This window comes from Stenella coeruleoalba (assembly GCF_951394435.1).
Source record: "Stenella coeruleoalba genome assembly, chromosome: X".
Lineage (NCBI taxonomy): Eukaryota > Metazoa > Chordata > Mammalia > Artiodactyla > Delphinidae > Stenella > Stenella coeruleoalba.
Genome location: NC_137152.1, coordinates 107,834,239 through 107,846,322, shown reverse-complemented (window position 1 = coordinate 107,846,322; position 12,084 = coordinate 107,834,239). Strand labels below are relative to the sequence as shown.

At 41.6% G+C, this 12,084-nt stretch overlaps 1 protein-coding gene across 3 annotated transcripts in view; it reads left to right on the top strand.

The window, feature by feature from the left end:
• HS6ST2 (heparan sulfate 6-O-sulfotransferase 2) overlaps positions 1-12,084 on the top strand; it is a gene marked incomplete at its 5' end in the record, with an annotated part of 288,929 nt that overhangs the window by 199,076 nt on the left and 77,769 nt on the right. The gene's annotated exons all lie outside the window — the stretch shown is intronic.

Sequence of the window (12,084 nt, the reverse complement as noted above, 5' to 3'; positions counted from 1 at the left end):
TGTACTTTCCTAAGAATTTGTCCATTTCTTCCAGGTTGTCCATTTTATTGGCATATTGTTGCTTGTAGTAATGTCTCATGATCCTTTGTATTTCTGCAGTGTCAGTTGTTACTCCTCCTTTTGCATTTATAATTCTATTGCTTGAGTCTTCTCCCTTTTTTTCTTGATGAGTCTGGCTAATGGTTTATCAATTTTGTTTATCTTCTCAAAGAACCAGCTGTTAGTTTTATTGATCTTTGCTCTTGTTTCCTTCATTTCTTTTTCATTTATTTCTGATCTGATCTTTATGATTTCTTTCCTTCTGCTAACTTTTGGGGTTTTCTGTTCTTCTTTCTCTAATTGCTTTAGATGTAAGGTTAGGTTGTTTATTTGAGATTTTTCTTGTTTCTTGACGTAGGATTGTAGTGCTATAAACTTCCCTCTTAGAACTGCTTTTGCTGCATCCCATAGGTTTTCAGTCATCGTGTTTTGTCATTTGTTTCTAGGTATTTTTTGATTTCTCTTTGATTTCTTCAGTGATCTCTTGGTTATTTAGTAGTGTATTGTTTAGCCTCCATGTGTTTGTATTTTTTCCTGTAATTGATATCTAGTGTCATAACATTGTTGTCAGAAAAGATACTTGATACGATTTCCATTTTGTTAAATTTACCAAGGCTTGATTTGTGACCCAAGATATGATCTATCCTGGAGAATGTTCCATGAGCACTTGAGAAAAATGTGTATTCTGTTGTTTTTGGATGGAATGTCCTATAAATATCAATTAAGTCCATCTTGTTTAATGTATCATTTAAAGCTTGTGTTTCCTTATTCATTTTCATTTTGGATGATCTGTCCATTGGTGAATGTGGGGTGTTGAAGTCCCTTACTATGATTGTGTTACTGTTGATTTCCCCTTTTATGGCTGTTAGTATTTGCCTTATGTATTGAGGTGCTCCTATGTTGGGTGCATAAATATTTACAATTGTTATATCTTCTTCTTGGATTGATCCCTTGATCATTATGTAGTGTCCTTCTTTGTCTCTTTTAATAGTCTTTATTTTAAAGTCTATTTTGTCTGATATGAGAATTGGTACTCCAGCTTTCTTTTGATTTCCATTTGCATGGAATATCTTTTTCCATCCCCTCACTTTCAGTCTGTATGTGTCCCTAGGTCTGAAGTGGGTCTCTTGTAGACAACACATATACAGGTCTTGTTTTTGTATCCATTCAGCGAGCCTGTGTGTTTTGGTTGGAGCATTTAATCCATTTACATTTAAGGTAGTTAGCAATATGTAATGTCCTATTACAATTTTCTTAATTGTTTTGGGTTTGTTATTGTAGGTCTCTTCCTTCTCTTGTGTTTCCTGCCTAGAGAAGTTCCTTTAGCATTTGTTGTAAAGGTGGTTTGGTGTTGCTGAATTCTCTTAGGTTTTGCTTGTCTGTAAAAGTTTTAATTTCTCTGTCGAAAATGAATGAGATCCTTGCTGGGTTGAGTAATCTTTGTTGTAGGTTTTCCCTTTCATCACTTTAAATCTGTCCTGCCACTCCCTTCTGGCTTGCAGAGGTTCTGCTGAAAGATTAGCTGTTAACCTTCTGGGGATTCCCTTGTATGTTATTTGTTGTTTTCCCCTTGCTACTTTCAATATTTTTTCTTTGTATTTAATTTTTGATAGCTTGATTAATATGTGTCTTGGCGTGTTTCTCCTTGGATTTATCCCATATGGGACTCTCTGTGCTTCCTGGACTTGATTGACTCTTTCCTTTCCCATATTAGGGAAGTTTTCAACTATAATCTCTTCAAATATTTTCTCAGTCCCTTTCTTTTGCTCTTCCTCTTCTGGGGCCCCTATAATTCCAATGTTGGTGCGTTTAATGTTGTCCCACAGGTCTCTGAGACTGTCCTCAATTCTTTTCATTCTTTTTTCTTTATTCTGCTCTTCGGTAGTTATTTCCACTTTTTTATCTTCCAGGTCACTTATCCGTTCATCTGCCTCAGTTATTCTGCTATTGATTCCTTCTAGAGAATGTTTAATTTCATCTATTGTGTTGTTCATCATTGTTTCTTTGCTCTTTATTTCTTCTAGGTCCTTGTTAAATGTTTCTTGAATTTTCTCCATTCTATTTCCAAGATTTTGGATCATCTTTACTATCATTACTCTGAATTCTTTTTCAGGTAGACTGCCTATTTCCTCTTCATTTGTTTGGTCTGGTGGGTTTTTACCTTGCTCCTTCATCCACTGTGTGTTTCTCTGTCTTCTCATTTTGCTTAACTTACTGTGTTTGGGGGTCTCCTTTTCGCAGGCTGCAGGTTCGTAGTTCCCGTTGTTTTTGGTGTCTGCCCCCAGTGGGTAAGGTTAGTTCAGTGGGTTGTGTAAGCTTCCTGGTGGAGGGGACTGGTGCCTGTGTTCTGGTGGATGAGGCTGGATGTTGTCTTTCTGGTGGGCAGGATCGCATCTGGTGGTGTGTTTTGGGGCGTCTGTGATCTTATTATGATTTTAGGCAGCCTCTCTGCTAATGGGTGGGGTTGTGTTCCTGTCTTGCTAGTTGTTTGGCATAGGGTGTCCAGCACTGTAGCTTGCTGGCCGTTATGTGGAGCTGGGTCTTAGTGTGGCGATGGAGATTTCTTGGAGAGCTTTTGCCGTTTGATATTACATGGACCCTGGAGGCCTCTGGTGGACCAATGTCCTGAACTTGGCTCTCCCACCTCAGAGGCTCAGACTTGACACATGGCCGAGCACCAAGACCCTGTCAGCCACACGGCTAAGTATCAACTAAATCAGATATGGTTGAGCCTCAAGGTATGATTCATCCTGGGAAAAATGACTCCCCAGCTGTGAACCACTATATTGTTTCTCTGTCTTCTATCTCTTGCCTCTCTGAGCCACAACATTCCATGGAATTCAGAATTATATTATCACAACCCAACTTTCTTTTGTTCAAGCGGAACGCACTGCAGTTCTCAGACGTCACTTTTCCTTTGCTCTTTACTGTCAGGGTGATGTACTGGAAGTCGTTAGTTCTTTCAGCTTGGGCCTCGTGGTGCCTCATTCTCCATCCAGCCTGTTCTCACACGTTTCTCATCACCTGCAGAGACCTTTTTCTTTTTCTTTGTGTTTAGTCTAGTGTCACTTGCTCAAGGTTACTGAGTGTAGAAGCGTGGCACCAGGCACTTCAGAACAGAGTTCCTTGTGCAAAAATCAATCTCAACTTTTTAAAAGAAAGAGAGTCACAGATATAGAGAACAAACTAGTGGTTACCAGTGGGGAGTGGGGGGAGGGGCAAGGTAGTGTGGGGCAGTCGGAGGTACAAAGTATTGGGTATAAGGGTATATTGCACAACACGGGAAATAGAGCCAATATTTTGTAATAACTGTAAATGGAAAGTAACCTTTAAAAATTGTATATAGTTTTTTATTATTTTAAAAATTACTGTTAACTTTTAATTGATGGAGTCGGCCTGTGTCTGTGCACCCTCTTTTGTAATTCAAACAGCGCCCCGGCGTCATGAGTGGGAATGCATCCCCGCAGGGAGCATAAGCCAGGTTTTCTTTTTTTTTTTCTTTTTTTTTTTGGTTTGCATTGTTTGTTCAGTGGCAAAACACTCCTTTCACTGCTTTCTGAAAGACTACATCGTCAAGTAGGTGCTTTAGAGATGCTTCAGAAAGAATATATCTTGACACAGCCAAGGACAAGTTATAGCTAAACCCATTTCCCACGAAAACAGGAATCCTTCAGTCTCCAGGTTCTTAATTAGATCAGCACTAGAGGGCACTCTTATGATGCCAAAATGGGAGAATTTTACCAAAAACTGGTGGGTAGGGGTGTGGGGGGAGCTGATGGGGCGGTTTCAGCAATGACTGCAGATAACAAACAGCTTAGGGAAGACCTCTGCAACTGAGAATTGCCTGACTTGCCAATAGGTAAGCAAACACTCTTTGAAAAGGACTGTAGCAATCTTCCTCATCAGATCCACTTTGTTTCCAAAACGTGCTTGGTGTTTTGGCAATACAGGGCCCAGGTATTAGGCGTTATTTCTCAAAAGGAAAAGAACAGAAGAATCGCTGATGGTTACGGTGTGATGTAGTCAATGTGCGGGTAGGCAGAAAACAAAACCTGAGAGAGCAGCTTAGGAAAATGTGTTTACAATTTAACAGCTACTGGAAAGGAAGAATTGAAAGTCCTTGGGGTCTTTTAGGGTTGTTTTCCCAGTCTTTTGCAGCCATTGCTCTTTGAGTTGTTCTGAAGGGTTGTGTGGTCGTATGTGGGGACACAGATGCCTGCTTGCCTGCTGCCCTAGGCATGCTTTGGTGGACATGGGGTGGGTAGTACCCTGTCAGGGAAAGGGACCTGTAGAGCTGGATCCTGGTCTTGGCCCTGCCACTGAGGCAGTCTGTGATCTGCAGCAAGTCCCCGCCTCTGCAGAGACTTGGGGTCAGGAAAGGGTTCTGCAACACTAATGGTTTCTAAAAGATAGATCACCCAGAGACATCTCCCAGCCCTTTGGAGTCTGTGATTGATGATGGTAGGAAGACCTCTCAAACCACTTGTTTATACTGGCCACTTGAGTTCTGAATCCAATGTTGGGTTAAAGAATGACTCCATGCTGTTGAGAGAGATGGTACTAGAAGGATTCCAGCCCAGAGCAGCTGATCTGCTCATACTAATCACTCCTTCAGGTTTCCCACCCAGTCCAAGTATAACCTCAGAGAGTGACCACAATTAAGCCATCAGTAGCTCTCCTTAAATTGGCTTATTATGTAGAATTTAGGTAACTCCTGACTTACACGCCGGGCACTGGCCAGAAGGTCACGAGCATGCACAGGTGCAGTTCCCTGAGGAGCCAGGGAGGTCTGGAGACCTAATGGAAAAAGTGGGCCAGTGAAAAGAAGCTTGTCTACTCAGCCTTGGGCCCTAGAGTCTCTCAGAGCAATGCAAGAGTGTTTCTCTCAGCCTTGGTTGGTAAGAACCCAGGCTCTTTTCATAGGAATGTTCCGGAGTCACATTCCTTATAAAGTCTTAGAATGTTCTAATGAACAGGGACCTTTGGGAAAGCACCTAGTCTAACACCCTCACTGTGCAGATAGGGAAACTGAGAGCCGTCTTCCCCTCTGGAGAGTGGACTGGTGAGGGGTCACACAGCAGAGCTTGCATGAGGACCTCGGTCTTCTGACTTCTCGTCCAGGCCTCTTTCTGTTCCCTTGTGCTGCATTTGTCTCTCCCCACCCACATGACTCCAGCGAATAAGAAACCAGCAGCTGGGCTTCCCTGGTGGCACAGTGGTTGAGAGTTCGCCTGCCGATGCAGGGGACACAGGTTCGTGCCCCGGTCCGGGAAGATCCCACATGCCGCAGAGCGGCTGGGCCCGTGAGCCATGGCCGCTGAGCCTGCGCGTCCGGAGCCTGTGCTCCACAGCGGGAGAGGCCACAACAGTGAGAGGCCTGCGTACCGCAAAAAAAAAAAAAAAAAGAAAAAGAAACCAGCAGCTATGAACCACAGGGTTTTGACATAGCCAACGTAGCTCTCTGTTATATATTCTACACTGTATTGTATATAGTGTATTTAGGTGGTATAAATGGAGAGGTATGGGGACAAATCCCTATCAAAAATATGTCCTCTCTCGCAGACGTAGAGAATGGACTTGAGGACACGGGGAGGGGAAAGGGTAAGCTGGGAGGAGGTGAGAGAGTAGCATTGACATATATATAGTACCAAATGTAAAATAGATAGCTAGTGGGAAGCAGCTGCATTGCATGGGGAGATCAGCTCATTGCTTTGAGACCACCTGGAGGGGTGGCATAGGGAGGGTGGGAGGGAGGGAGACACAAGAGGGAGGAGATAGGGGGATATATGTATATGTAGCTGATTCACTTTGTTATACAGCAGAAACTAACACACCATTGTAAAGCAATTATACTCCAATAAAGATGTTTAAAAAAATGGTTCTGAAGAACCTAGGGGCAGGGCAGGAATAAAGACGCAGACGTAGAGAATGGACTTGAGGACATGGGGAGGGGGAACGGTAAGCTGGGACGAAGTGAGAGTGGCATGGACATATATATGCTACCAAATGTAAAATAGCTAGTGGGAAGCAGACGTATAGTACAGGGAGATCAGCTGGGTGCTTTGTGACCACCTAGAGGGGTGGGATATGAAGGGTGGGAGGGAGACACAGGAGGGAGGAGATATGGGGATAGATGTATATGTATAGCTGACTCACTTTGTTATAAAGCAGAAACTAACACACCATTGTAAAGCAGTTATACTCCAATAAACATGTTAAAAAAATGTCCTCTCTAAATATCATGGGATTGGAGATTGAACCATTTTTTAGAGGGTCCTTCCTGTGGATCTAGAAGACTCTGTAGTCTTAAAATGTTCCTGTTCAAAGGCAAGGATAGGATTGAAATCTTGTCAGCTGTCAGGGAAAGTAGGCCAGGAGGATGGGTCTGGAAGCCAGATTTAGTATCTGGGGGGAAGGAGGCCATTATGATAGGAGCAGTCAAGACAAACTCAGGAGGCCTCAGAGTTGTGCCAAAGGGGATGAAAGCAAATACTTACAGAGTAAAGGTTGGAAAGGATATTCTGGATTCTAGTCTTCTGAGACAGACTCTGAAGAGCTCCCTTTCTTGGAGTTTGCACAGTTTCTGGTAGGCTTGGCGTGGAATGAGGAAGAAAGCAGAGTTGTCAAACAGTAGAACATGCATATTGGGGGATACTCCTTCCCCATAACAATAAATATGGTTGCTTTCAACATGGCCTTGTACATGTAGATGTCCTTGAACTGTGGCTTTGAAAAGCTGCCTGTGTTCCCAGGGTGGCAAGAGGGCTCAGCCACAGGAGGCTAGGAGGCTTGACCCTGGCCTGCCTTACACTCAAAATACTGTTGGACAATTCTCTTACTAGTTTTCTTCCCTGGATAAAAATAATCATGCACAAAAGTTATTGAGTTCTGTCCCTGGACGTGGTACTTTGCTACGGGATTTCCAGACATGATCCCATCTAATCCTCACGACGACTTTTTGGGGCATGCATTGTCCTGTCTACACAGGGTGTTGACAGTTGGCTTCTTTTCTGATTGGCCAGTGCCCATACCGTACTGATTGTTAAATATGTTGAACATCATTACTTGTGTGGATACTATACTTGTTCCCATTTTGCAGATGAGGAAATCAAGGTTGAGAGGTTAAGGCACCTTTGCAGTATCATACAATTAGTAAGTGAAAGAGCCTGGACTAGAACCCAGTCTGTGTGAGACCTAGGCTTATTCCACGGCCCCCCACTGCTTCTCAGGCTTGTGCATGAGCAAAAGGTTGAGGCCAGGCATCATTTTTATAGTAGCTTTAAAGTAAAGAAGACAAGTAAAGAAGACGAGTTGCTTTTTTTTTTGCCTGGGGCCTTAAAAATCATCCAGGCCGTTCATCTGGCTTCTGCATTTTCCCCCACCAGTTTGAATAAGAGTCCTTCTATAAAATAGATAACCAACAAGGACCTGCTGTATAGCACAGGGAACTACACTCAATATCTTGTAATAACCTGTAATGGAAAAAATCTAAAAAAATGTATAACTGAATCACGTTAATATACACCTGAAACTAACACAACATTGTAAATCAACTATATTTCAATAAAAAATTTTAAAAGTACTTAATGGTAATTAGCAATAAAGATATAAATATTGGGAAAAACAACAAAAGAGTAAGAGTCCTTCACCTGGGACTTTGTGTAGGACACCTTCCCATTTAGGGGACCAGATTCAACATACAGAATAACATATACTGCATTTGGCCTTCAGATACCAAATGAGGATGTGGCCTAAGGTACAAAAGGAGGTGGCAGGTAACTGAGCAGCAGTATATTAGGTCAGACCAGGATGAGAGTGGAAGGGCATCCTACATGGGAAGAAGGTGGGAGATCAAGGGCACAGCAGCTCTGGGTATGGGAGCAAACCAATCCAGTATCACGAATCAGAGAGCTTGAATCGGCCGTTTGCTTGGCAGCCCTGGAACAGTGGGAGGTAATTGGTTCCCAGAGTGTATTGTCTGCCACAGATTTGCCATTAGACCAAAACGGTGTTGGTGGGTTTTTGTTTTGTTTTGTTTTAACCACCCTTTGCAAAATATGAGCATCTATGTAAGCCTTTATCTGGGAGAGTGTGGCTGTGGAGGTCTCTGCTAATTGACAGCAATCGCCAACATCCCAGGCTCCCGACAGATGAAGCAGCTGCACGAGCAGAAAGAGAAGGGCGGGTGGGTGTTAATTGTTTATCAATTAGATTTTCCTTGTTATTCTCAGTTAAGTTTACTTGTAGAACTTTTCCATCCTAGAGAACCAGCCACTCTCTATTTCAAATAAACAAAGCTGTTTCCCTGGACAGAATGATGATCGGCTGCATTTCAACTTGGCTGTTATTGTTTTGGCCACGTTTTCATCTACTTGTAGGCTCAGACTGTGGGGCTCTGGGCTCTCTGAACTACTAATGGCATGTTGTACTGAGAAAACGACTAGAGATTTCTGTCCTTTTAACTAACTTGGCACCAAAATGAAAGGCAAAGCTATTAGAGAATTACAAAAATATTGGAACTGGAGGATTTTTACAAACCACCTTGTGAAAATCCCTCTTTTCATATGGCTCCCTGAGAGAGTGGAGAAGAGAATTTGCCCAAGATCAAATGAGTCATTGGCAAAACGGGATTAGAAACCAGGAATCCCGATTTTTAGGCAGAGGCTCTCGGATTTTTACATCATCCTGTTTTTCCTACATCTTAATTTGGATCCTTAATGTCAAAGTGAATAGATAGCTTCACTTTTTACAAAAAATTGAAGTATAGTTGATTTACAGTGTTGTGTTAATTTCTGCTGTACAGCAAAGTGATTCAGTTATGCATATCCATACATTCTTTTTTATATTCTTTTCCATTATGGTTTATCCCAGGGTATTGGATATAGTTCCCTGTGCTTAGAAAGCTTCACTTTTTAAATTCTGAAGCATTAAGCACCTACCCTGAGAATCTAAATGCCAGGGGGTAGGTGTCATCATTTGAGGTTTCTAGTTAGCACGAACCCCTATCTGGAGTTTTGGGGGCTCCCAAGTCTCCCCCTCAATTCCCATTTTTCCACTGATATATATATATATATATATATATATATATATATATATGTATATGTGTGTGTGTGTGTGTTTTCCCTTCATTTTCATCTTTTCCTTTTCCTGCTTTTTTTTTTTTACATCTTTATTGGAGTATAATTGCTTTATAATGGTGTGTTGGTTTCTGCTTTATAACAAAGTGAATCAGTTATACATATACCTATGTTCCCATATCTCTTCCCTCTTGCGTCTCCCTCCCTCCCACCCTCCCATCCCACCCCTCCAGGCTGTCACAAAGCACCGAGCTGATCTCTGTGAGCTATGCGACTGCTTCCCACTGGCTATCTACCTTACATTTGGTAGTGTATATATGTCCATGCCACTCTCTTGCTTTGTCACAGCTTACCCTTCCCCCTCCCCATATCCTCAAGTCCATTCTCTAATAGGTCTGTGTCTTTATTCCTTTCCTGCTAATTTAACATTTAGGTAGCTGTCACTTGAGAGATATTTGGTCCCATCTTGAACCTTGGTCCAGAAGGTTACTCTTACTGCGTCTTCTCCAGCCAGTGTCTGGGTCATGGGCATGAGAAGCACAGCTCCTTTTGTCCACCACCTGCTGTTGCTTTCTCAAGAGGTGGCTTGCTGAGGGCTGATGAGTCCAATCTCAGAGTGGTACAGAACACTAGAGCATCCAATGAGAAAAACCCTGCTGGGATGTGGTACCCCACAGTATTATGAAGCTGCCATCTAGAGACTTCTTGTTTTCACAGTATTTCAAGGTATATGCACGTGGAATTCTATGAACAGCAAATGGCCTCACTAAAAAGGAACCTGACTTACAGCCTTTGGTGGGGGGCGGGGGGAAGTTTCCACACGGAGAAATCATGAAAAGAAATAATGTCCTTTCCAATCAGAAAGAGAAGCCTTTCTAATACAGATGTTGAATCTGATGCCAGTGGATATGTTCTCCGTACATAAATACATAAATAAAACTAGGAGAAACATTTTCCTAGAGTTCATAACATACAGTATATTTCTGTGGAACTCTTTTCCAAACAGATGGTATAAAAACATCTTCCACAAAATTGTAAACTCTGTGAAGGCAGAGATTTGCGTCCGTTTTACTCACTGCCTTATCCTTAAGTACCTATAATGATGCCTGTCACATAATAAATGACACATTTTTTGTGGGGGGTGATTTTTTAATTGAATATATTTGACACATAACATTGTGTAAATTTAAGGTGTACAATGTGTTAATTTGATACACTTATATGTTGTAATATGATTGCTGTTATAGTGATAATTAGCACCTCTATCACATTACATAATTATCCTTTCATTTTATTAAAGGGTCTTTTTAAGAAGATTCCATTTAAGAACCTTTCCAAAGACTGTGTGCGTGTGTGTGTGTGTATGTGTAAGTAAAGTGGACTTGTAAAGTTAATTCATTTTTTTTCTAATCAGTATGCCTCTCCTTTTTATCTTTTTCCTCATGGCATTTGATTCACTTCCGATGACTGCCCACCCTTTTGATTGGTGCACCTGTAACATCTTCCTGGCTCACCACTGAATAATCCACCTCCGGCAACCTGGACTCCCAGGTAAGGCAATGAGCTTCCAAAAGTGTAATCCCTGAGCAAACTTTAATAGACAGTTGAGAAACTTACATAGAAAGTTTTAAAAAAATCTCAAGAGGCAAAGTTAAATTTGCTCTGGTCCCCATAGACATCAATATACATAAATTATGTACATGCTTATATTATTTGAGGATTTCTATTAATGCAGCAAAAGTAAAATTATAGTTTTGGAAAGGGCTACATATTTGAGTTTGGAATTTTCTAGCACTACGATTCAACATATAACTTTACGTTTTCATGTTGTTGTTGTTTTTATTTTTCACCCAAAGTTGTATTATATTTGGTTCATGAAGCTGAGTGCAGTAGAAGGGGTACTACCCTTTCTTCACTGTGTAGGGAAACTAAATCATGGGGTAGGCCAGAATACTCTAGATTACTTCTTTCTTGTGGCCGGAATGGAAGAGGATCACATTGGACCCTGGATGGTGAGTCAGCTAATGGAGGTGTCTTGTCTAACAGATCTGATGTCATTAACTACATCACTTTTGTTTTCATAACACTTGCTTCTCCACCAGTCTTAACAACTCGTAGAACTAGGGAAGGGGGCCTTAGCCATGCCAAGAACTGATGATAAAAGAGCTGTATATTGCTTCTCAAATGCTGATGCAAGGCCTCTGCTGCTAGTTGTGCTATGAAAAGTCTCTCTTACCTCATTCCTAAAGCCTCCAGATATATTTGATGTAAAGAAACACTTCTCTCAAGAAAATATCCAGGCCATATAACTCGCTGTGGGCACAAAAGTGTTACCACATTATAATATCCCATGCTTAATATAGTAAAACAAAAAGCTAACTGAGCCCATTTGAACTCTCAAATTAGCAATTGACCCGTGCACAACTTCCCAGTCCCTGCCGATATCAGAAATTCACATAGTAGAATTAGTATTTTGTGACTCTTAAGACATATGTTATGAAAACAGATGAGTAATTTTTTAAATGGAGAGACATTGCTTACTTTGATGGATGTCTTGCATTTGGGTGGAAGGAACTAGTGCTGATTTATGTATCACTTTCTGTGTGCTTTGAATTTTCATCTGTTTGAAAAGCATCCGCAAAGTCTAATCATTCTTTCTTTTCTTTTCCTTTTGTTACTTGTGTTTCATATATCCCTGATGGTATGAAAAATCCCTGTAAATTCCTCCTAGCTTCTTTCAATCAGGCATTTCTGTTTTAGGGATGCCATAGTGCTTGGTTTGGTATGGTCTGGGTTTTGGTTTATTGACTTCTGTTTTTTGCTTAGATTGCCATCGCATGTGTGAAGGGGCATGCAATTAGTTACGACCGAGTGGAGGATCTATCATTCTCAGCCCATAGCCCTTCAGTGGTTTGGCTCTCAGTGCTGCCCTGCCCCTTTAAGCCCTCTGATTCATAATCCCCCACTA